Consider the following 23,673-nt stretch of genomic DNA (forward strand, 5'->3'; position numbering starts at 1 on the left):
TCTGGCTTCCCTGGGTCTAAGGGGAGCCTCGGGGGAAGAAGACTTGTTGAGAGTTTTCGAAGCCACTCTCAGCACTGAGGACAAGGGCCCGACAGCTGGGGGAGACTGAGGCTTTGAGTACTTCAGCCTCCTCTGGGCTCTGCGTGGGGGTAGAAGACCAGGAGGGAAGAGCGACCTGGCATGAAGAAGAGGAGAGAAAAGAGGGAAGGAGAGACAGAGAAGAAAAGAGGTGGGGAGGAGGGAAGAGAACCAGAGAGGATGAAAGGGTGCGCAGATGCTTCCAAGGGTCAATTGACTTCAGCCTCTAGACCTTATCCTTCTCCCCTCGTGCCAACTGCAGTTCAGTCCAGAGGCAAAGCTGCGTGTAAGGAGGGATCAAGGGGATGGTCTGGCCCCAGAGATTAAGGAGTTTGTTCAGGTCAACGGGCAAGTTGAGACGATGAGACGGCTGAAGGACAAGCCCAGGTCCCTGACCCTGGTTTATCCACAATCACTCAGGGTCGATCTTATACACTGTGGTGCGTCTGTTCTGTGGTCCCCTACTGCACCAAGTGCCCAGTGAGAAATAATAACAAGACTCTTATTAGCTATTATTATTATTATTGGCTGCACCTGCGGCATGAGGAATTTTCCAGGCCAGGGATTGAACCTGAGCCACAGCAGTGATAACACTGAGTCCTTAACCTCTATGCCACCAGGGAACTTCTAGATGACATTACTGAGTGTGCACTCTGCCAGACTCTTATTTTTTTATTTTTATTTTTTGGCTTTTGGACGTTTCCAGGCTAGGGGTCAAATTGGAGTTATAGCTGCTGACCTACACCCTAGCCACAGCAACACAGGATCCTTAACCCCCTGAGTGAGGCCAGGGATCAAACCTGCATCCTCATGAATGCTAGTTGGGCTTGTTACTGCTGAGCCACAACGGGAACTTCCTGCCAGAGTCTGTTTTAAGTTCTTTTTTTTTTTTTTTTAATTTTTTTTTGTCTTTTTGCCATTTCTTGGGCCGTTCCCGTGGCATATGGAGGTTCCCAGGCTAGGGGTCTAATCGGAGCTGTAGCCACCGGCCTACACCAGAGCCACAGCAACTTTGGATCCGAGTCGTGTCTGCAACCTACACCATAGCTCACGGCACCGCCGGATCCTTAACCCACTGAGCAAGGCCAGGGACCGAACCCGCAACCTTGTGGTTCCTAGTCAGATTCGTTAATCACTGAGCCACGACGGGAACTCCTGTTTTAAGTTATGTATTAATTCATTTCATCTTCTCAACAACCCATCTACTACATGAACTAACTGAGCTCAGAGAGGTTAAGTAACGTACTTAAAGTCACACAGAGGGTGAGTAGTTTCCCTGTGGCTGAACCTAGGAAAAGGCTGGTTCCAGACCTCATGCTCTTCACAGTGGGTGACCTTAGCTCCTCCAGGCCCCCACCCCCGAGGCTGGTCCAGGCTCTCCTTTTCTCCTTTCCATCCAGAGCAGCTGGGGCCCAGGGCTGGAATTAAGGTTTCCTGGGGCTCTGGAGGACACCTGGGAGCCACAGTGGAAAAGCCACCTTGTGCCTGAAGGTTCAGAGGGCCCCAAGGTTGGGGAAGAGCCCAAGACGACAGCATGCCTGACCTAAACTGTCCTCGGCAGCATGGCCTGGACTCAAGGCTGCTCGTCGGTGATTCTTATCAGCTCTCCAAGAGCAAATTCTGACCTCGACTCTCTGATCCCAGGACATGGGGAGGGAATAGGGGACAAGGCTGTCCCAGGCAGTGCTGGGCTCGGGACTGGAGGGCCCACGTGTGCAGCCCAGCCTGGCTCTCGGTGGGCAGCTGGGTCCCCTCCCCAGGTTCTGGCAGAACACCCTTGAATGATTTAGCCTGAAATAGCATAAGAACTTCTTTCCCATTTTTTCCAGGCTTTTGGATGAAATTATATTTTACAAATGACTCATTATTGTATTTATAGCTTCTCTCCAAATGATTCAAATTGTGGTTTGTCGCCTCCCTGTCTCTCAACTCCCCCCAGCTCGACAGGAAGAAGTGCTGTTTACTGTACGGCCAGGTGTGGCCGCCCCGAGAGTGGCTTTGCCCCCTATAATTACATTCGCCAGAGCCCTGACAGGCACTCCAGCACATGTAGTCATGTGCAGCCTTTGTTCCAGCACGTCGTCGTCGTTGGGAACTTGGCTTGGAATCCGCTCCTGTAGGAAGTGCCTGTGTGTGGTGGGGGGTAGTGGGAAGAGAGTGGGCAGCAGGAGGGGGAGGCGTGTTCCCGGGGAGAGGCTGTGACAGAGGGTGCCTTTGTGAGGGCAGAGGCTGGAGAAGCCGGAGCTGCAGTTCCTCAAAGCACCCTGTGAGAAGGCGGGGGGTGGGGTGGGGTGCGCAGGCCAAGGTTGATGAGGCTCCCCCCCCCATTCCTCCCCTCCCCCAGCCTCCATTGAGGAGTTGAGAGGGTGGCTGGTGGAGGAGGTGGCGGCTCAGACATTTCAGGCTCCACTCGTGTCTGGTTATTGACACCTCATGATTTCTGGTGAGGCACCACTCTGGCTCTTTCAGAAAAGGGGAGCGGGGAGGGCTTCTTGCATTCCCTCCCGCTTCCACGGAGCTCCCGGCTGCTGGCTGCAGAAGACTCTGCTCAGCTCCCCCACAGTGCCGCCCCCCCCCAGCTCCCAGGCAGGTGTGCTCAGGGTAGCTGGCTCTTAAAGAGCCGCCTTTGAGAGGAATGTTGCTGAGGAGGCCCCATTTGCATTAACAGTTTATTCTGCCAGGTGCCCAGGGGATCAAAGTCCCCTTGGTCTGCCCTCCTGGGTGCTAAGAAAAGTTAAGAGCCCACAGAGTGGGACAGAAAGACATTCTGGAACTCACAGTGACATTCTCAGAGCCTCACAACATCCCCCCCGCCCCTTGGGGTCCCTGGACTTGGGGTGTGGTGACCTGCAGACGCCTGTGGCCAGCTGTGGGGCCACAGCAAGGACAGGCCCCCCGGGGCTCCCAGAAGGGCTAGGGGAGAGAAGGGAAACAAGCCACCCCAGAGGGAGCTGTCTTCCCCAGATGTGTCTGCAGACCCCTCCCTGCGCTTTAAGGGAAGAATTGGCTCCTTGATGCTACAGATTCTGCGCGTGCGCGGGAGGCTGGGCTGGATGAGGTCGGAGTCTGGAGTTGTGTATGGCCCAAGTCTTGGGCTCCTCTTGTGTCCCCAGCTCGGCCGCCCAGGTTCCTTCGGGTCTGCTTCCATTTTCACTTCTTGGCACCGCCTGAGTGAGTGGGAAGGGGACTGGGGAGGAGGTGTTGTGGGAATGGGTGTGGACGAGCATAACGTAATCATTGGTGAAATCAGTGGGAAACCATAACCAGATGACTTCCATCTGGACTGAGCTGGGTCTCTGTGAGGTGTGTGAGGTGGTCCTGAGACGTGGCCGGGGCCCTAGACAGGAGTCCTGGGACCCTGTCCCTCTGGGGTGCTCCATGGAGATGGGGGGCGGGGGGCGCTTGATAAGTCTCTCCTCAGAGGGAAGGGAAGGCTGAGAGGAGGACCAGAAGCAGTCTTGGTGAGATAGGGATGGCAAAAGGGAGGAAGGGAAGGGCCAGGTGTGGACTTACCTGGGCTGCGAGTGACCTGGATGTCCTCCTTAGCCTGAGGGACAGAGAGACTCTTGTTGGAGAGAAATGCTGGCTCCTCATCCCGTGTAGAGCCAGGGCTGGCGGGCTTCTGACAGCAGCAAACTGGTTGGTGGTCAGACTGAGGGGCAGCCAACTCAGCCAACTGAAGCCACCTTCGGACCACCTTTGTGGGCTTTGTGGTCCTGTAGCCTCCCTCCTCGTGCTGGCATCTTTTCATCAGTCTTTGGACAGTCATGTCAATGTATTAGAGTGCCTTGAACATCGTTAGAAGGTGCCATTTTTGAATGTGTGCTCATGGGATCCAGCTCTTCTCCCCGGTCTTGCCCAGCTCTGCTCCTGCTTGGAACCTACGCTGCATCTCGTGGAGGCAAGGCCATGGGCAGCATGTGGGCAAAGCTCTGTCTTGGCTCTGAGGAAGAGGTAATCACGGAGAAAATAAGTATCTTGGAGTTCCCATCGTGGTGCAGCAGAAATGAAGCTGACTAGGAACCATGAGGTTGCGGGTTTGATCCCTGCGGGTTAACGATCTGGTGCTGCTGTGAGCTGTGGTGTAGGTCGCAGACACAGCTCGGATCTGGCATTGCTATGGCTGTGGTGTAGGCTGGCAGCTGCAGCTCCAGTTAGACCCCTAACCTGGGAACCTCCATATGCCGTGGGCGCAGTCCTAAAAAGCACAAAGACAAAAAAAAAAAAAAAAAAAAAAAAAAAAAAAGAGAGAGAGAGAGAGAGAGAGAGAGAGAGAGAGAGAGAGAGAGAGAGAGAGAAAATAAGTATCTTGCCCAAAGGGGCTCTCATGGTGGAGACCAGACTGGGAAGGACTTGGCTTCCTCCCATCTTCGATGAGGTTGTTGATTTAGGGTTGTTGATGGAAGATCAAAGTACTTTTCTTTAGGTTGAGTTTATGCAGTGATTTGCTGTCCACCTCCTTGTTTTCAGGTAGTAACTTCTTTTTTATATTCGAAATGTTTTTAGTTTGACAAAAGTGAAATGAGAGATGATGAAACCAGCGTGCACACACTTCTCAAACTCTGTTCACATCCATTATCTCACTCGGGGAGGGCTATTACCAGCTCCATTTTCTTTATAAGAATATGGAGATGGGGAGATAAGATAACTTGCCCAAGAGTGTGCACAGCTTGTTACTGACTAGGTTTAGAACCGGGGTCTGAAGACTCCTCTTCCGGTGGTGGCGCCTCTGTGCTTCTTCTGCTTTCCATCAATTTGAAAAGGAGGCAGAAGCCTATAGCTCTTGTAGGTGGATCCCGCAGAGGAATACTGAGAGCAAGCGAAGGTGCCATCCTGAGCCCAGAACTCCATGCCAGGTGTTCACAGAGCTGCTGAGACCCAAGGTGGCGAGGGAAAAGCCCCCCGTTGTTGCATTAACTGCAGATCTCTCTTGGGGTCAGAGTGAATGTTGCTGACATGACTTTTTTTCACTGTGGTAAAGCATGCATTACATAGAATTTACCATTTTAGGAGTTCCTATCTTGGCTCAGTGGAAATGAATCTGACTCGTATCCATGGGATGCAGGTTCGAACTCCAGCCTCCATCAGTGGGTTAAGGATCCAGCCATGAGCTACGGTGTAGGTCGCAGATGCAGGTTGGATCTGGTGTGGCTGTGGCTATGTCTGTGGCCGGCAGCTATAGCTCCAATTCGACCCCTAGCCTTTGAACCTCCATATGCCACAGGTGTGGCCCTAAAAAGACAAAAAAAAAAAAAAAAAAAGAATTTACCATTTTAACCATAGTTTTTTTTGTTTGTTTGTTTTTTGTTTTTTGTCTTTTTGCCATTTCTTGGGCTGCTCCTGCGGCATATGGAGGTTCCCAGGCTAGGGGTCTAATTGGAGCTGTAGCCACCGGCCTACACCAGAGCCACAGCAACTCGGGATCCGAGCCGCGTCTGCAACCTACACCACAGCTCACGGTAACGCCGGATCCTTAACCCACTGAGCAAGGCCAGGGACCGAACCCGCAACCTTGTGGTTCCTAGTCGGATTCGTTAATCACTGCGCCACGACGGGAACTCCTAACCATGTTTAAGTGTATAGTTTAATGGTATTGGGTATATTCGTACGAATGAATGGCAACCATCACCAGCATCCATCTTCAAAAGCCTTTTCATCTTCCAAAACTGCAACTCTACACCCATTAAACAGTAACTCCCTATTCTCCCCACTCCCCAGCCCCTGGCAGCCACCATTCTTCTTTCTGTCTTTAGGAATCTGACTACTCTAGGGACCTCCTATAAGTGGAATCATACAATATTTGTCCTTTTGTGTTTGTCTTATGCTGACTTATTTTTAATTCGATCATCATTTTCAACTACAGCAGGGATACTGATTAGCAGTGCTCCATGCCCATAAAGGGGTAGAGAGAGAGAGAAAGAGCGAACAAGAGTGATTTGGGGTGGATTTCTCAACTGAAGGGGTACCAGATGTAAGGGGGCGGTGGTGGGGGGTGGATAGGAAGAAAGTGTTACTGAGAAAAAAAATGCTGCGCTTTATCATTCCAGGGGAGGGGTGTGCCTCCCCCAGAGGTAGACACAACTTTTTTGAGGATTTTGAACCCTGATGGAGAAGCCACTCTGTCTGGTGAGACCAGTGTGACGCTCTGGGCATGCTGAAGACAAGACAAATTGTTTGGTGAGAGAAATCCACAGGGACTTAGGGTTTGGATTGAAGGATCTGGAGGAGAAGGGGGAGGTGGGAGAAGTAGTATAAATTGAGACTTAGGAAACAGTGAAAAGTGTTTGGAGGCAGGGGAATGGTGGATGGATTTTTTTTTTTTTTTTGGCCACGTCCACGGCATGCAGAAATTCACAGCTGGGAATTGAACCTGAGCCACAGCAGCAACCCGAGCCACAGCCATCACAAAGCTGGACCCCCAGCCACCAGGGAACTCCAACTGATGAATTTTTTAGGAGAGTAATGTCCATTGGTAGATTCGAATGTGCTTACTGTGAATCCTCTCCATGACCCTGAACTTTGAGTAAAACTCTGCTACTGTGCCCCCTAGCCTTGTGCGAGTTGGAGGGGTGACTGGGTGGGGGGCGGTGCAGGAACAGGGCAGTGTGCAGAGTGACAGAGGGATGCTGAGAGAGGGCTGCTGCTACAGGAGGTGCAGGGCAGATGGAAGGGAGAGGTGGAAGAGCAGGAAACCGAGCCAGAGGTCATCAGAGGAAGCATGAGCCCTCTGAGTGTCCTGGGCATGCGGTTGGTGGTGGGGGCAAGGGGTGAGAGGAAATGTGAGATTGGGGGGACCTAGTGATGGGGCCCCCACAGTTGGGATGGGGCTCAAGTCATTTTCTTGAATATTAGGGGCAGTCCTTCCAGTGAGATAGCCTGACGGAAGGAGTGGATGTGAATTTCTCTTCTCAGAGACCTTCTGGGTCATTTAGGAAGAGAGGCTTTCTGTGGTCTCATCAGCTCAGCTTGCTGCCTCCGGGGTGTCTAGATTCATGAGGAAGAGAACTTTTTTTTTTTTTTTTTTTTTTTTTTTGAGAGATGAAGATGGAGCTAGAACCAAAGCCAAGCCCGGAACATGTCTTGAGCTTTCAAAACATCCTTCTTTTTAAAATCGTCTGAAGGCATCGGTCTGGGGCTGTGACTGTCTCTGATGTGACTGTCTCTGATGTGACTGTTTCTGATGCTTTTGGACCTCTAAGACAAAGCCTGAGGCCAACGAGAGGGTCTGGCTGCTCCCACCCAGAGACCCCAGAGAAACCTGGCATGGACGGCAAGCCTTATGTTTTTGGGGATACTTGGAGATTCCCTGACCAGGTCCCGGGCTGAGCGTGGGCTGGGGATGGAGCCCTGCCTGGAATTACTGATGCATCCTGAGATCTTGGGACCAGCCTGCGGGGTGGTGGTGGGGCCGGCCGAGGACACTTCCCTCTGGTCCTCTCCAGCCTTGGCCCAGAGAACCAAGGCTTGGGGCTTGTCTGGCTGGACCCCATTTTGGTCCTCGCCCAGCATCCCTTCGTCAGCTGGGTCCTGGGGAAAAGAGCCTGGCTTGGCTCTCACTGGAGCAGTCTTGCCAAATGTGTTAGTTGCTGCTAAAAGCTTGTAAACAGGGGGTGCAGGATGTGGAGGGCCCTGCGCTGGCCCAAGGATATGCTGTTTAGAAGTTCCAGAACTTCCCTGCAGGTTGGGAGGGAGGAATGTCCCTGCAGAATGGCAGGCAAGCCTTCCTGGGGCCCAGCCAGCTTTCCCTCTGGCGGGCCCCTCTGCTCTGGGGGAGCTGTGTGTTCCCTTCTACTCCAGCAGCTTGGGAAAGACCAGAGGCCCTTTCAGGGAAAGGAGAAAGAGAGAAAACAGGCCTGAAAACGCTGTAGTGAAAGCCTCATTCTGAGTTTCAGCTGTGGACCCAGACCCGGAGCACAGATGCATTTTCAACTCCCTATGAGAATGTGGAGGCTTCTAAAATAGGTTATTTGGGGGGAACTGTAGAGCCTCAGCACTGTGGTGCTAGCAGGATCTCCAAGACCAGTTAGTAAGCCCCCTCATTTTGCTGGGAGGCTAATTTGAAACAGAATGGAATTTGGCAGGGGCTGGGATGGCGTTTTTCTTCTGAGGCCCCTTTTCCTGAAAGAGACAGTGTCCGAGATGAGCTGATTTCACTCCTTCACTCAATGCCCTCCTTAGTGCATCTGAAACACACACACACACACACACACACACACACACACACACACACGCAAGTCCAGATCTGGCTTCTGTGAAAGTAACCAGAGTTTGTGGCTTCCAGGGTGTTTTCAGTTTGGAGCCATCATTTCTGTTTGTCCATTAAAAATGTTTGTTCACTACAGGCTTCTTGCCAGATCGCCCTTTGCACGTTATTGGACTGTGCTTGTGAATGGCCGAGGGAGACCAGAAACCCAACTTAGAAAGACTGGAATAAGGCAGCAGCTGCGGTAGTCTGGGGAGGAGGGGGGATGGAGGGTGACAGGCCTGTGGTTAAGCGTGGCTGTCTGAGTACCCTCAATGAGGAGCCTTACAGCCACAGGAGAGGCCTTGGCGAGGCATCTGTGCAGGGTGGATGTAGAGAGGCTGCCTTGGGAAGAGGGCACCTGGATGCCTCAGGAAGAACCAGCAGGCCCCTGGCCCATGAAGCTTAGGAAAGAGGAGATCTGGGAAGCAGCAGCCAGGCATATCAGAAAAAGAGGAAAGAGGAAGTTCACAGTGTGACAGAGCAGAAACGAATCCAACTAGTATCCATCCATGAGGATGCATGTTCGATCCCTGGCCTCACTCAGTGGGTCAGGGATCCGGCGTTGCTATGAGCTGTGGTGTAGGTCGCAGACGAGGCTCAGATCCCACGTTGCTGTGGCTGTGGTGTAGGTGGGCAGCTGATTCTCCGATTTGACCCCTAGCCTGGGAACTTCCACATGCCTCCAGTGCAGCCTTAAAAAGGAAAAAAAAAAAAAAAAGAGCAAAGGAAGAGAGAAAGCAAGGGGCACAGGGCACAGAGTGAGGTGGAGCCTGAACTGAATTATAAGTTTGGGGAGGGGCCCTGGAGGCTGCCAACTTTGATCTCACTTTCTGGACGGGCCTTTGGGTTATTTCTTACACCGACAACCCAATCACCAGAGAGCATCGCCTTCTGATAGCAGAAGCTCTTGGCAGACAGACAACACATATGCAGCTGGAATTGGGGGCAACATGTGCTGGGTGTGGGCTGGGGAGGGGACATACACACGTTGTTGGAGGAGAGGGAAGTGTTTCACAGGCTTCTGTCCTAGGAGGCAGAGTGGGGAGCAGAATGTCAGGGCTCAGGGCAGGGGTGCTGTCTATCCTGTTCCCACTGTCCCCTCATTGCCCAGCTCAGGGCCAGGCACACAGAAGGCGCTTGCTGAATAACAATGAAGCTGGTATTTGTCTGAACGCATGGAGTTCTACTCTCTTGAATTCCTATGCTAACCTCTAGTTTTCTTCTTCAGGGTTTAAAGAATGATGGAGAATATTTGCCTAACCTGAGCTTTCTCCTTCAGGAACGATCTTACCCTTGATGTGGCAGAGGGCATGGAGGCCCTGTTCAGGGAAAACCATCTCAGCATAAAGACCCTCCATCTGGGGAGGGAAGGGAGGTGGGAGGAGGGCCAGAATGACCTCTCAGGGTCCAGCTGGCTCTGCCAGTATGCAGAGGGTGGACTGAAATTCACCAAGCTGTGCTGGTGATGGCCAAGGTCACTGCAAGATGATGCATTAGCAACTTCGTTAATTGCATCATGTTTTTTTCCTCCCTGTGACACTGCTGGGCTTATGCCTCATCCCCAGCAGATGACCAATGGAGGAAAAGCAAATGGAATTCAAACCTTTTTGACAAGACTTAACTCCTGGAAGTGGTTACTCTGAGGAGCAGTGGGTTTCCTTCCTTGGACAATTTCAGGGCCCATCACTGTGCTTTATGCAAAGCACAACCTACTGAGGGAGATCTGTCCTCCCCTCCTTGCTTTGCGCCCCGAGAAAGCCCCCCCCCCCAGCTTCTCCTGGGCTTGGTTTTAGAAGTGATGGCTAATCCTCTCCCCTGCAAGCACTTCCTGGAAGGGCTTGGTATAGGATGTCTCCAGAGACAGTGGGGTGTTGAGAAGATCTCTTCAGGCTTTGCCCACTCCCCAGTTTCTGCATCTCAGGAGAACCTAAGCATTTCCTTTCCTTCAGAAGTTGTCAGAGTTAACTCCGAGTAGGCGTGGGTTCCTTGTAGTTACACCACCCTCTAATATTTAAAAGATCTGTGCTGGTTCTTAGGGCCTGCGAATCATGTATTTATTTTCCTTGGCTCTGGCTGGAAAGGACAGACATCGCTTTTTTTTTTTTTTCTTTCCCTGAAAGCTAGGTCCTCTGGGCTAAACACAACCGCCTCTCAGCTCTAGAAATGGCTGATTTTCATCATGCCCTTTACCGACCAAATTATTTCTTAAATTGCTCTCCCTCCTGCTGGGTGTTCAGGACACAGGAGCCAGTCTGGAGGGGCCCCTGGCTTTTCTTCCCCGCCCCGCGGAGGACTTGGAGGAAAGCCTCAGTTTCTCCTTTGGCCCGAAGGGGGCAGGCGGCAGGGGAGGGGATGCTCCGGCCGCGCTCTTGAACGTGACCCACCGCTAGACCGCTGGGGAGCAAACCACCGCGCCCCGCGGCTGAACGCCGCCCTCCGCTGGCGTCTGGGGCCACCGGGAGGCGCCGCAGGAATGAGGCACCGTGGACCGAGGCCTTTTCGGTGTTCGCCGCGCTCCTGCCCCACAAGGCTCCCGCGCTCGCGGAGGGGAGGCTCGGGGCACCCCCGGTCCCCCTCCCCTGCAGCCCAGCCCGGCTGCCGGGGCCCCTCTGGGAAGGGCTGGAGGCGACGCGGGGAGGGGGCCGGGGGAGGAGGGAGCGTTCCTGCAAATCACATGATTTTCCCGCTTATATAAATCACAGCTTGTTTTTCTCAACTGGCTGCAGACTTAAAGGTGCAGTGTCTTCTTTCTCTCCCAAGGGCAGGGGTGCTCCGGGGTGCTTCGGACGGCCCTCCAGCTGGCTGCAGGTGGCTTCACCAGTGAGAATGTTAGGGCTTAGGGTTTAGGGAGCCCCCCAACTCCACCCCATACTCGAGGATGTTTCCTTTTAGCCGGAGACCAGGGAAGGTCTTGGAAATATGACCACCAAATGAGCAGACAGAGCCAACCTGGGTTGGCGGTGTCCCTCAGACCTCTCTGGAGACCGGGTGCCCCAGAGAATGGCTGATGCCCTCCGGGGGACCCTGATCTGAGGGCTCAGGATGAGGTTGTCCTGTGGGAGATCTGTAGTGGCCAAAATCAGGCTTCCAAGGCTAATGCTTGTTATCCTGACCAGCTCTGGTTATTTGAGGCCAACATACGTGGGAAGAAAAAGGAAATCAACATCCGTGTTTTAAGCTCCTACTATCTAAGTATTGGGCACTGCAGGGAGAAATCAAGACCCAATAGACAATCTTCCCCTTCAAGTGGTTTATACTGTTTGGGGTGATGAGATACAGACTTGGGAGAGATTACAATAGCACTAGTGCGTTTCAAGCCTGTTCCAGGCTAAACAGAAGAGTTACAAGGCAGTACATAATTACTGCCTGATGAACAGTATGGGTAATGAGTCCTGCAGGCTTTGAAGGGAGGGCTGGCAGGCCTGGGCTGAGAGGTGGCAGGAGGGAGGAGGGGACAGCCTCCTGGGGGCCCTGGGAGCCACAGGTGGGGAGGAGAGCGGAGGAAAGGAGCTTGGTAGGGGGAGGGGTGTGTGCAGCCAGCAATTCTTTGCTAAACAGGAACTGAGAAATGGAGAATGAGGCGAAGACTGGCAGCCACGGGGCCAGATGCAGGCTGTCTAGAGAGAGGGCAGGGCTGAGGGCCAGTTTGATTTGATGAAGGCAGCCTGCCATCCAGTGAAGGTGCAGGGCAGGTACATGGAGTGATGTATCTGGCAGTTGTGTATATAGGTGGCTGGAGGTTTTTGCAGGGACCAGGCAGATAGAAGTTTCGTGGTGCTAGGATGTGAAGAGAACAAGTAGAAACGAAAAGTGAGAGATGAGAGATGCCGAAGAAAGAATTGAGATCATTGAGTGATTATATGTATATGGATAAGGGGAGATATAACCAAAAGTGATGGTGATTTTGAGCTTGGGAGGCCAGGAGGCGGGGCTTGTGAGTGATGAGGTGAAGAGGTTCTTTTAGAGATACTGTGTAAGGACAGCGGGATCCTAACTGGAGATTGTCCAGGGGGCTAGAAATTGGAACAGAGGATCTGCACGGAGGGAATAACGCAAGGGCTGAAAGAGACACCACAGATTTTTTTTTCTTAACTTAAAAAAATTTATTAAAGTACAGTGGATTTACAATGTTGTGCCAGTTTCTGCTGTACAGCAAAGCGACCCGGTCATACCTATATATACATTCCCTTTATCATCTCCCATCATGGTTTATCCTAAGAGACTGGATATAACTAACTCCCTGTGCTATACAGTAGGACCACATTGCTTATCCATTCTAAATGTAATAGTTTGCACCTACTAACCCCAGACTCCCAATCCATCCCACTCCCTCCTTTCTCCCCCTTGGCAACCCACCAGTCTGTTCTCCATGTCTGTGAGTCTGTTTCTGTTTTGCAGATAGGTTCGTTTGTGCCACATTTTAGATTCCACATGTAAGTGATATCATATGGTGTTTGTCTTTCTCTTTCTGACTTACTTCACTTAGTGTGAGAATCTCTAGTTTCACCCATGTTGCTGCAAATGGTGTTATTTCATCCTTTTTTATGGCTGAGTGGTATTCCACTGTGTATACGTACCACATCTTAATCTATTCATCTGTTGATGGACATTTAGGTTGCTTCCATACTTTGGCTATTGTGAATAGTGCTGCTATGAACATGTGTGTGCCTGTATGTTTTTGAACTATAGCTTTGTTGAGACATATGCCCAGGAGTGGGATTGTGGGGTCATATGGTAGTTCTATATTTAGTTTTCTGAGGAACTTCCATACTGTTTCCCATAGTGGTTGTACCAATTTACATTCCAACGAACAGTGTAGGAGGGCTCTTCCTTTTCTCCACATCCTCTCCAGCATTTGTCATTTGCAGACCTATTAATGATGGCCATTCTGACTGATGTGCGGTGGTACCTCATTGTAGTTTTGATTTGCATTTCTCTAATAATTAGTGATGTTGAACATTTTTTCATGTGCCTACTGGCCATCTGTATGTCTTCTTTGGAGAAATGTCTATTAGATCTTCTGCCCATTTTTTGATTAGGTTGTTTGTTTTTTGTTGTTGAGTTGTATAAGTTGGGTTTATATGTTTTAGAGATTAAGCCCTTGTTGGTTGCATCATTTGCAACTGATTTTCTTCCATTCTGTAGGTTGTAGTTTCATTTTAAAAAACTGGTTTCCTTTGCTGTGCAAAAGCTTTTAAGTTTGAATAGGTCTCATTTGTTTACTTTTGATTTTATTTCTGTTGCCTTGGGAGACTGACCTAAGAAAATATTGGTACGTTTATGTCAGAGAATGTTTTGCCTATGTTTTCTTCTAGGAATTTTATGGTGTCTTGTCTTATGCTTAAGTCTTTAAGCTGTTTTGAGTTTATTTTTGTGTATGCTGAGTTCTAGTTTCATTGATTTACATGCAGCTGTCAGGTTTTCCCAGCATCAATTGCTGAAAATACTGTCTTTTTCCCATTTTGTATTCTTGCCTCCTTCGTCAAAGATTAATTGACCATGGGTGTCTGGGTTTTTTCTGGGCTCTCTATTCTGTTCCATTGATCTGAATGTCCGTTTTTGTGTGAGTACCACACTGTCTTGATTACTGTAGCTTTGTAATATTGTCGGAAGTCTGGCAGAGTTGGGCCTCTTGTTTTTTTTTTTTTTTTTTTTTTTTTTTCTTCAGGATTGTTTTAGCAATTCTGGGTCTTTTATGGTAGAGACACCACAGATTTTCTTTTGGCTGCACCCTCGTCATGCTGAAGTTCTCCGGCCAGGGATTGACTCCGTACCACAGCAATAACCAGAGCCTCAGTGGTGACAATGCCAGGTCCTCAACTCACTGAGCCACCAGGGAACTCCAAGACAACACAGATTTTTAAAGGGAGATAACAGAAAGGGAGAGAGAGACCTAGAGCCTGGGAACACCCACATTTAGGGGGAGGAGGCAGTGGTGAGGCTGTGAAGGGAAAGAGCAGCCTGGGTGAGTAGTGTCTCTGCCTGACCTTGGCTAAGCTGTTTATTCTCTCTGATCTGTAAAACGGGAGAAGCGCACCTGTATCATACTCTGTGCAGATTAAAGGGAACACAGGAAGCATCTTGCACACTGCACAGTATTTGGCACATAGCGTGTGCTTCATTCAGGGGTCCTCCTTCTCCATGTACCTTCCCAGCTCACGACCCCCTCCCATTTCATTTAAGTGACAGGCACTCAATCAGAGTTCTTCCCTTGAATGGCAGCTGAGCTGTTACTGTTTCTCTTCTTACCCCCACTCCCTCCTCTTCATCCTCTTCTTCTCCCTCTAGAAGAAACAGTCTTGGTACATGACTAATTATTTGAACCGGATATATCCTGCCTGATAAAGGAAGGAAATAATAAATTTATTTCATAAGGGCCTCTTAGCTGAAGATGGCTATTATTTCGTTTGATCCTTCCAGCGGCCTTGCACAGTTGGGGAGGCCAGGCATTATCGGGCCATTCCCCCTCCTCCCCCCCCCCCCGCCCAATGGCTGAAGAAAGTTTGTAAAAAGTTGGATTATTATGTTCGAGATCCATACAGTCTGGTGGCTCCCTCTGGTTCAAAGATTTCCAAACTTTTATTTTTCGCCCTTTATTTTTGGAAATAAACTTTACCAGGGAGTCAAAACAGATACAGGCAACAGAGCTCAGGTCTCAGGGGAATGAGTCTCCATTGCTGAGCTGTAGGAACTGCTGACCCCCTGGGCAGGCTGGGCTTCTGGGATAGTCTGGCACCCAGAGCCTCTGTCTCTGAACCCAGCTTCTTTCCCCTCCTTTTCAGCCACAAACTTTCTGACTTCTAAGCCCTGACTAGAGCCCGCATGGTCTTTGCAGACCCCTGGGTGTGCCCATTGTGCAGGCCAAGGGTCATCTTAGTGAGTATGCTGCCTAGAGTGTGGACCAGCGCTGCTCCAGGGGAGAAAGCGGGGGGCAAGGGGTGTCTCTGCTCAGACTCGATGACCAGCAATGCCTGGTGTCACGGGGTCCAGGAACTACCCTGCTGTGGGTAGCAGCAGCCTGCTCTGCTGATGTGCTTTGGGTCCTTATTTCCTTGTCGAATGTGTTTCTTGAAAAACAAATCCTCTGAGGTCAGAAAACAGTTAATGGTTTTCAGAAGGTGATTTGAAATCAAACATATAGTGTAACATGTTCTGCAGATACTTATATAAAGCTGCGAAAGAGCCACAAATAATGTACCCTAACTGCAGTACTATTCATCATCCTATTCAAAGCAGCCATCTTTCGGATTCTTTTCTTTGAGTGATAGCACTTCCCCAAAGAGACAAGCATTAAAAAAAAAAAAAAAAAAAAAAAAAAAGAATGATTAAAAGAAATTCCTGGAGTTCCTGTCATGGTTCAGCAGTTAGCAAACCCAGCTAGCAGCCATAAGGATTCAGGTTCGATCCCTAGCGTTGCTTGGTGGGTTAAGGATCTGGTGTTGTGGTGAGCTGTGGTGAAGGTTGCAGAGGAGGCTTGGATCCAGTGTTGCTGTGGTGTAGACTGGCGGCTGTAGCTCCAATTCAACCCCTAGCCTGGGAGCCTCCATATGCTGTGTGTGCAGCCCTGAAAAAGACAAAAAAATAAATAAATAAATAAATAAATAAAATAAAATAAAATAAAAGGAATTTTATGTGATTTTTTTTTTGTTTTTTTTTTGTTTTGTTGCTTTTTAGGGCTACACCCATGACAAATGGAAATTCCCAGGCTAGGGGTCAAATTGGACCTACAGCTCCCGGCCTACACCACAGCCACAGTAATGCAGGATCTGAGTCGCCTCTGTGACCTACACTACAGCTCACAGCAATGCTGCCCCCTTAACCCACTGAACAGGTCCAGGGATGGAACCTGCATCCTCATGGATCCCAGTTGGGTTCCTTAACCACTGAGCCACAAAGGGAACCCCCAATTTCATGTAAGTTTTGCTTTTAAAATAAAATTAGGGTAAACTAGCCTCCTAATCCTGTAACTGTTAATTTTTTCACCAATTTATCTATTTATTTGCATTAGAAAGGTAATATATACTAATGTTAAAAACAGAAATGCAGGAGTTCCTGCTGTGGCTGCTGTGGCTCCGTGGGATTGGCAGGAACTCTGGGATGCAGGTATGATCCCTGGCCTGGTGCAGTGGGTTAAGGATCCAGCGTTGCGGCGTAGAGCTTGCCGCATAGGTGGCTCAGATTGGATCCCTGGCCGGGGGAATTCCAAATGCCTCAGGGCAGCCAAAGAAGGAAAAAAAACCAAACCAAACCAAAACAGAAATGCAAATCATTCTGAAGGTTGTAAAATGAATAGTTGAAGTCCCCTCTCATTACCCAATCTTACTCCCCTGAGATGATAGAAGTTAATGGTTTCTTATAACCCAGAAAGTTTTTGATGTGTGTGTGTACACCTCTAATCTAATATTTTTCCCCAAATGGTCTAGTTCTGTGATTTTTTTTTTGGTCTTATTTTTTTTTTTTTTTTTGGTCTTTTTAGGGCCACACCCGCAGCACATGGAAGTTCCCAGGCTAAGGGTCCAATCAGAGCTGTAACCGCCGGCCTACGCCAGAGCCACAGCAACGCAGGATCCGAGTCATGTCTGCAACCTACATCACAGCTCATGGCAACACCAGATCCTTAACCTACTGAGCAAGGCCAGGGATTGAACCCGCATCCTCATGGCTGCTAGTTGGCTTCGCTAACCACTGAGCCACGATGGGAACTCCTAGTTCTGTGACTCCCCCCCCCCCACTTTATATATCTTGGCATACAGGTCTTTTAAGTGATAATCTAGCTCTGGTATTTCACTGAATATTTTATATAATATTCCCATATTTAGGTTGTTTCCAGTTTTTTCTCCCCCTTAAGTTTATAACTGCTATGATAAGTATCTTTATATATACTGTTGCATACTTGTGTATATGCTAGTGCATGTGTAAGCTGATTTCCTAGCAGTGGAATTAGGTGAAAGTGAATGTACATAAATTAAAAAAATTTATTTTGCAGTACTTAAGACATGTGAATAAAAGATAAAAGAATCAAAACAGCTTAGAAAACATCAGCACAGGAGTTCCTGTTGTGGCGCAGTGGTTAACGAATCCGACCAGGAATCATGAGGTTGCGGGTTCGATCCCTGGCCTTGCTCAGTGGGTTAAGGATCCGGCATTGCTGTGAGCTGTGGTGTAGGTTGCAGATGAGGCTCAGATCCCGCATTGCTGTGGCTGTGGCATGGGCCAGCGGCTGCAGCTCTGATTAGACCCCTAACCTGGGAATCTCCATGTGCCGCGGGAGCGGCCCTAGAAATGGCAAAAAGACAAAGAAAAAAAAAAAAAGAAAGAAAACATCAACACAGGTGGCTGCTCCTTTGTACAACCCTGATCTCCATCCGTCTTGTTCCACCCTGAGGATGCCAGGATCCTGAATTTGGTTCTTACTGTTCCCAGGCGATGCCTTGAATGTTTTTACATTTTACCTAAATGATATTTTACTGTAAAATATTCTGAGACTTGTGTCTTTTCCTAAATATTGTATTTCTGAGATTCTCATGTTGATACCATTTTTGAGCTAATTTATTTTCAGTACTGAATAACTTCAAATTCTATGAATATACCACAAATTATGTATCCATTTCCTGGTTAAGGACATTAGAGTTGAACTAGTTTTTTTTTTCTTCTCTTACAAGCAATGCTGCTCTGAACATTCTCCCGTGTATCTCTTGATTGTACACATGTGGGGATTTCTCTAGGTATTGGTCTAGGAGGGAATGGCTGGTTGGTTCACAGCCTGCAGAATCTTCAGTAGTAGAAATTGTTCTCCAGGAGTTCCCACCGTGGCTCAGCCGAAACGAATCTGACTAGTACCCATGAGGACACAGGTTCGATCGCTGGCCTCGCTCAGGCGGTTAAGGATCCAGCGTTGCTGTGACCTGTTGTGTAGGATGCAGACATGGCTCGGATCTGGCGTTGCTGTGGCTGTGGTGTAGGCCAGCAGCATAGCTCTAATTAGACCCCTAGCCTGGGAACCTCCATGTGCGGTGGGTGTGGCCCTAACAAATAAAAAAAAAAAAGAAATTGTTCTCCAAAGTGGTTTTACACTCTCACGGCAGTTATTCCACATTCTCATCAACACTTGGTATTGTCCAATCTTTTAATTTTGCCAGTTTGATTGATGTGGAATGCTTCTTGTGGTTTTCGTTCACATTTCTTGGATTACTAATGAGGCTGGGCATCTTTTCATGAATTTTGTGGCCATGCATGTTTCCTCTCATGGGAATTGCCTTTGCCTATTTTTTTTTTCTGTTGGAATGTTTGTCCTTTCCTTGTTGATTTATGGAATTTCATTGTATTTTGTACTTACTGGTCAGTTATAGGTTAAAATCTTTTCCCAATTTGTTGCTTGTGTTTATTTATTTATTTATTTATTCATTATTTTTTTATTTTTTTAGGGATGCACCTTCAGCATATGGAAGTTCTCAAGCCAGGGTGTGAGTCGGAGCTGCAGCCTCAGGCCTACACTACAGTCACTAGGCAACACTGGATCCGAGATACGTCTTCGACCTAGTCTGCATCTTGCAGCAAGTCTGATCCTTAACTCACTGAGCAAGACCAAGGATCAAACTCATATCCTTAGGGAGACAACATGGGGTTCTTAATCTGCTTAGCCACAATGGGAACTCCTCTTTTCACTTTTTAAATGGGTAACTTTTGGGAGTTTCCACTGTGGTCCAATGGGATCAGCCATGTCTGCAGTGCCAGGATGCAGGTTTGATACCTGGCACAGTGGGTTAAAGGATCCAATGTTGCTGTGGCAATGATAGGTTGCAAAAATAATTTAAAAAAAAATAAATGGGTGACTTTTGGAGTTCCTTGGTGGTGCAGTGGGTTAAAGATCTGGTGTTGTCACTGCTGTGGTGTAGGTTCTATCCCTGGCCCAGTGGAATTCCACATGCTGCGTGGTGGTGCGCCCCCCCCCCCCCAAAAAAAGTGCCTGTTTCTCCACACTCCTGCCAACACTGGGCATTATCAGTTTTAATTTTTATTAATCTGATAGGTGGGAAATGCTGCCTCATGGTTTTGATTTGTCTTAATTATGAGTGAGCCTGGATATATTTTCACAGGATTACTGGCCTTTTGCATACTTTTTATGTTTTTATTCTTTGTTTTTCTATTGGGTAGTTTTCTTTTTCTTGATTGTCCTAATTGATTTGCCTTTTTGTTTTTTGGTTTTTTTTTTTTGGTCTTTTTAGGGCCGCACCCACGGTATATGGAGGTTCCCAGGCTAGGGGTCTAAGCAGAGCTATAGCCACCGGCTTACACTACAGCCACGCAACGTCAGATCCGAGCTGCATCTGCGACCTACACCACAGCTCATGGCAACACCAGATCCTTAACCCACTGAGCGAGGCCAGGGATCAAACCCGCAACCTCATGGTTCCTAGTCGTATTCGTTTCTGCTGCACCACCACAGGAACTTCCATCCTAATTGATTTGTAAGGATTTCTGAATGTTAAAGAAATTTGCTTCTGTTCTGCCATATATGTGGCTCTATGTTAGACTCATAGCCCTTAACTGCAGCCCATTGGTGATGGAATTAGGGAAACCTTAGCCTCTGTAACACGTTGCCCCTTTAACCCTTGAACACTTGCCCATATTGAGCAATCAAGTAATTGGAGGCTTTGTGGGGGCGACAGGGGGAGCAGTGTTGCCTTGTGCAAGTGGAGGAGGCTGAGGAGGGGAGCGTGTGTGTTGCCGGGGTCTGTCTGATATTAAGGCCTCTGTAGCCTCGCTCAGTGGGTTAAGGATCCCGTGTTGCTATGAGCTGCAATGTAGGTCACAGATGTGGCTCAGATCCAGCATTGCTGTGGCTGTGGTGTAGGCTGGCAGCTGCAGCTCCAATTTGACCCCTAGCCTGGGAACTTCCATATGCCGTGGGTGCAGCCCTAAAAGACAAAAAAAAAAAAAAAAAAAAAAAAAAAGTTCCTAATGCCTGGATGAGTCAGTCTGAGGCATCTTGGGGAGCTTGGCTACACTTGGCTGACGCCAAAAGCAGGGGATTGAATGGCTCTGACGGTCCAGATGTGCCAGGCACCCAGCTTGAGGGGAGGCGTTGGGGGCTGGGCGGAGGAAGGAAGCTCAAGAAAGCTGATTTGCTCCAGGTCACTGGGCCATGAGTGGCCAAGCTCCGTCTCAGCTCAAGACTGGCTCCCTCCCCAGGCCACCTCTTTACAGTCATACTAATGAGTCTTCCATGATTAGGCTCAATTAGGGGAGGACTCAGCTTTTATAAAGAGGTTTGTCAGGAGACCCTTCTAACAAGAGAGTAAAATGAGGATGTATTTTAAATAGATGGCCATCTCCACAGTGAAATTTCACACTTCTGTGTTTTAATGTTAGTAATTGACTTAAGTAGTCCTTCCAGGAGAACATAGGTAAATGAACAGTAATTATAATTGGTCTCTATTGAAAAAGAGCAATAGTCTTAATAGTCCTGTTCACTCCTGAAAGAATGTTCCACACGGAAATCAGTCAGGAATACATTTTCCCCCCTCTCGCATTTGGTCAAATTCGGTTGACCCCAGACTTACTCCTGGAGTTCCCGTTGTGGCGCAGTAGTTAACGAATCCGACTAGGAACCATGAGGTTGTTGCAGGTTTGATCCCTGCCCTTGCTCAGTGGGTTGAGGATCCGGCGTTGCCGTGAGCTGTGGTGTAGGTCACAGGAATGGCTTGGATCCTACGTTGCTGAGGCTGTGGTGTAGGCCAGTGGCTTCAGCTCCGATTCGACCCCTAGCCTGGGAACCTCCATATGCTGAGGAAGCAGCCCAAGAAATGGCAAAAAGACAAAAACAAACAAACAAACAAAAACCAAACCAAACAAAAAAACTTACGCCTCACTCCTTTTTCCATTCAACAACTGTTTACACAATGCATGCTTTGTGCCATTTTGCGAAGAGCTGAGGAAGTGGTGAACAGGCACTGACTCAGGTCCTGCCCTCCCGGAGCCTAGTGTCTAGGGGAGAAGATAATCAGGAAACAAATAAAGAAACAAGTACTTCACGGCTGTCATCTGTGCCCTGCGGGTCGCCCACAGCTGCTGCGACAGAGAATAATAGGTGGACCACCTTTAGTTGAGGGGACCCAGAGAATGTCACATACATTTTGTGTGTGATTGGGTACTAATGTTATTTCTCGGTTAAAAATACATTCTATGGAGTACCTGCTGTGGTGCAACGGGATTGGCAGCATCTTTGGAGCCCTGGGACATAGGTTTGATCCATGGCCCAGCAGAGTGGGTTAAGGATGTTGCTGCAGCTGTGGCTTAGGTTGCGACCGTGACTTGGATCTGATCCCTGGCCCAGGAACTCCATATGCCCAGGAGCAGCCAAAAACGAAAAAAAAAAAAAAAAGAAAAAGAAAAAAAAAACAAACAAAAAAAACCTGACTTATAATCAGCACCCCCATCAACATTTTTTTTTTTTTTTTAAAGCGCAGGATAAACAGCTCTACTCTGAGAAGATGAAAGCAGGATGTGGAATGATTTCTTCTGGGGGCTATAAAACTAAGACAAGGATGAGGGTCCCTGGATGGCCCCTTCTGCTCAGGTCTTTGGAAAGGGAGCACCAGGCACCCCTAGTGCAGGCTTTTCTTGCTATGTGGGTGTGAATCGTGATTTTTTTCTTTGCTTTTTAGAGCTGCTCCCAAGGCAGATGGAAGTTCCGAGGCCAGGGGTTGAATTGGAGCCACAGCTGCTGGCCTACGTCACAGCCACAGCAACACCAGATATGAGCCGCATCTTCAGCCTACACCACCGCTCACAGCAATGCTGGAACCCTGGCACACTGAGTGAGGCAAGGGATCCAACCCGCATCCTCATGGATACTAGTCAGATTTGTTTCCTCTGCATCACAACGGGAACTCCTGAATTGTGATTTTTAATGGAAATTTCTTTTTTAAAAATAAAAAAAAACTAATGGCCATACCTGCGGCATATGGGATTTCCTAGGCCAAGGATTGAATCCAAGCCTCAGCTGTGGCACCCCCAGATCTTTTAACCCTGCACTGGGCCGGGGATTGAACTTGTGCCTCGGCAGAGATCTGAGCTGCTGCAGTCAGGTTCTCAACACATTGCACCACAGCGGGAACTCCGGAAATTTCGATCTTGAGGTAAATAACTCTCACTCATCTTTAATGGGAGGACCTGAGAACATCTAAAGAGAATATAAATTCTGGAGGTGTGTCCTGAACTAACATGAAAAACTCCTCTCCTGAGTTTACTGCCTTTCAAGATAGAGCAGCTTCCTCCAAGCAGGTTTGGAAGATTTACTTTCTGTGCCCCATCCCCCACTCCCCTTCCCACATGCCAGCCCACCAAGTGCCAAGTTAGCAGCACGTGGCTTAACTGTTCTCTTGGCCCAGGAAATGTCTCTGCTCAGGAGGAGTTTTCTCAGTTCACAAACACTTTCATTTTGGTTGTTCAAGCCATGATGAGAACACCAGGCTTTCCAGAATATAATTTGATGCTTGTGGTTGGGATTCACTATCCATGTCCCAGGACTTTTGGGGAGACTTTTAGTTAGTTGTGCCTTTAGTTATGTATGTGTAGAACTTAGATAGCATTAAACTTTCTGTTCACTCATTTCTTCACTTGCCAGATGTTTACAAAATGCACACTCTGTGCCATTTTGCTAAGAGCTGGGAAAGTGATGACCAGAAGAGAGCCGGGTCCTCTCTCAGGTGTGGCCATTAAAATGTCCCTAACCAAACTACCGTCCTTAAGCAAAACACCATTTGTTAACACACCTAGACACCTCATGAGATTTTGGATTCACCTAAATCCTCAGTCCATATTCAAATTTCTGATCTCTTACTTGGCCTGGAAGAGAGCCTCTCTTTTCTTTTTTCTTTTTTGTCTTTTTAGGGCTGCACCCGAGGCATATGGAAGTTCCCAGGCTAAGGATCAAATTGGAGCTGTAGCCACTGGCCTACATACACCACAGCCACAGCAACACCAGATCTGAGCCATGTCTGCATCCTACACCACGGGTCACAGCAACGCTGGATCCTTAACTCACTGAGCAAGGCCAGGGATCGAACCTGTGTCCTCATGGATACTAGTCAGATTCATTTCCACTGAGCCACTAAGGGAACTCCAAAGAGGGCCTCTTTTTCCAACCAATGTATATAAAGTTTGCAGCGTTGCTCCTCTTTCTTCCTATGTTTTCACTTTCTGAGCAAAGTAACGTATAGCTCTAGACAATTTCCAGGTATTTGTCTCACCTGTGGGAGATGTTTCACTTTTCAGGAAGAAGGAATAAAGAAAGCGTGATTCTGAAATGCACCTGATAGAAATTACATCCTGGCCGCCATTAAACT

The sequence above is a fragment of the Sus scrofa genome, chromosome 5, assembly GCF_054392235.1.
Source record: "Sus scrofa isolate SSC_HxYL_T2T_F1_AM1 chromosome 5, Sscrofa_HxYL_maternal_Yorkshire_Landrace_v2.0, whole genome shotgun sequence".
NCBI lineage: Eukaryota > Metazoa > Chordata > Mammalia > Artiodactyla > Suidae > Sus > Sus scrofa.